The 2,467-nt window shown below is 34.8% G+C and overlaps 1 long non-coding RNA gene across 1 annotated transcript; it reads right to left on the reverse strand.

Moving 5' to 3' along the window:
* Positions 1-414: 414 nt before the first annotated feature.
* Positions 415-2,149, reverse strand: LOC120338531 (uncharacterized). The gene is made up of 3 exons (XR_005569112.2): positions 1,966-2,149; positions 990-1,066; positions 415-702 (listed from the first exon to the last, which is right to left on the reverse strand). It is a non-coding gene; the product is annotated as an uncharacterized LOC120338531 (long non-coding RNA).
* Positions 2,150-2,467: the final 318 nt, after the last annotated feature.

The following is a 2,467-nucleotide window of genomic DNA, read 5'->3' on the forward strand; positions in this document are numbered from 1 at the left end:
CAAACCTGGTTAGGATATGCTGAGAACTGACTTCATAACAAAATTGAAAAGAAATTTATGGACACCCTGTACAATCGTTTTTAAAAGAATAATTTGAATAGTTTTATTTCATTTGCTGATGTCGCCATGCTTACATGTTTTCGTGTTTATATTTTTAAATACTTCTAATATTTATTAAAATCGATGTCGAATTTGAGCACTAATGGGGGGAGCTGACTCTGATGAGTTTGACCGCATGATCGTATCGCTCTCCCCAGTCTATACCGAATAACTTAAATAACTGCGTATATTGTTGTATATTTTTTCTGGTTGACGAATAATAAATCTCTTTCTATCGAGGTCTACCGCATTTTAATGCCTTTGCTAAATGCCAGTCACGAGCAAGCGCAAACAACATAATCATGACACTGCAGCCATTATGTCGAAATATATTTGCCCATTTTGATTACAAACATTAGTACTTTGAAATGTTTTCACATTCAGTTTCCTTCAAATAGGATTCTGAAATTCCAGTAATAAATATTAATAGGTTAGTTAGGCGAATACATTAAAGTTTGAAAAGTTGAACTGATTTATACACCAAATGTAATTTATTACACAAAGATGAAATTGAGGGGTTTTGACAAGATTTTGCGTGTTTAGTACTTCTTATATCTTCATCTTGAGAGAAACTTCATTGAAACAAAATGATGTCTTCGTCAACTTTCAGAAAATAATAAAAGTTAGAAAAGGAACAAACACAATTTCTTTGTGTCAAATTTTCTTCAAGTGTCATTTAATTGCTCAAAACTTAGTAGATGATACTACAAAAACTATTGAAAGATGCATCATCGATTAAATATATTCCGGGACTTCCTCGTCCGTGTTTTTCGACGGAACAATAAGTTTTTCCGTAAGTGATACACGAACTTTATTTTAGTAAAGGTTGGTTAGACTAGATTCGATAGCATTGGAAAAAATGTGAAAAATATAAATTTGTCTGAGGTTACCTTGTTCGAATGTTTCTTCTTTTTCCAGGCTTCTCTTGCTTATCTTTAATCTCCACAAAACGACCCCTTCGTTCTGCCTGTATAATAAAAGATTGCAAACAGTTTGTACTGGAGTTTGACTTACTAGGAGACTTTAAATTGAACTCAAAAGAACGTCAATGAAAATAACAAGGTTTCGATTCTCAGATTCATAGACATGAAGTCGAAAGGCAAAAGAAGTAGTACGGATATGAAATATCTCACAGGAGTCTACCGGCACCGCAGCCTTCTCCACTTCGCCTGACCACCAGATAGAAGCGAACGCGGAACTGCCGCAATGTGCGCGATTTTTGATGACGTCATCGCACACAAAAAACTAATCCCATGGAGCGCACAGAAATTTAAAAAAAATCTTTTAGCGAAAAATACAATCTTAACCACTGGAGGTTTCACTGCAATTAGTGTGATAGCTAATGAGAAAGCGATTTTTTTCATAACAAGAAGAAAAGAAAGAAAGTAATAACAGGATGATCAATAACAACTTAATATATAACAAAACCCTTGGGCTGTACTGGAGGAACCCGGGTTGCAAATCAATAGTCTAGATCAGACATGGGTAAACTACGGCCCGCGGGCCAAATTCGGCCCGTTGGGTAATTCAATCTGGCCGGCCTGATGCTGCCACAACCAAACTAAAACCAAATTTTGCTGTTTTAGCAAAAATTAGCCAAAATTTGTTGGGATTGCGATCAAATTGTTTTCGCATGAGGCTTATCGTTTTCCGCTTTTGTTTTTGTAACACTGTGTATACTGTCCATAAAATGTAACTTTCCCTTCATACTTACATGGCCTCGTCAGTGTAGATGGGCAAAAGTTTTGGCCCCCGGTCTAAAAACCTTGCCCACCCCCTTGTCTAGATTCTAGAATTTATTTAGCTTTAAAATTTGGTGTTTATAGCTTTGTTTCACCAAGAATTATATATACTAACATAACTCACCTAGTTTTACTAACTATAGGTGGGAGGTTGTCCGGTAACTTTTTGTCTGGTGGTTTATTCGAAAAACATTTTCCATTGGAAGATATCACTATAAGCGTGATATAAATAATACAAATAGAATGAACCTCCCTACTAGCCATCATAAACTGTGCAGATACTTTGTATAAAAAAGGAATATTCAAAAAGGAAACTGAGTTTATTTTGGAAATAACTTTGTGTACAATCTTTGTGGAACAATCAAAGTGTGATGGATTCATATAAAAATGCTAAAATATGCGTACACGGACGGCGTATAACTACGTCAATATTTCAAAAGCTGTCAAAGCAGCGACTATTTGTAATGGACTATGAGTTTCATTCTATTGCACACACACCAAAAATGAATTTTTGTATTGCATTTTATTCTATAAACGCTTATAGATATGTATAAAATTAGCAAAAAAAGAGCAGTATACAAAACATATTGGTTTTGAGAAAACAAGTTTCGTTTCTAGATATAGGA

This window comes from Styela clava, chromosome 10 (genome assembly GCF_964204865.1).
Source record: "Styela clava chromosome 10, kaStyClav1.hap1.2, whole genome shotgun sequence".
Taxonomy (NCBI): Eukaryota; Metazoa; Chordata; class Ascidiacea; order Stolidobranchia; family Styelidae; genus Styela; species Styela clava.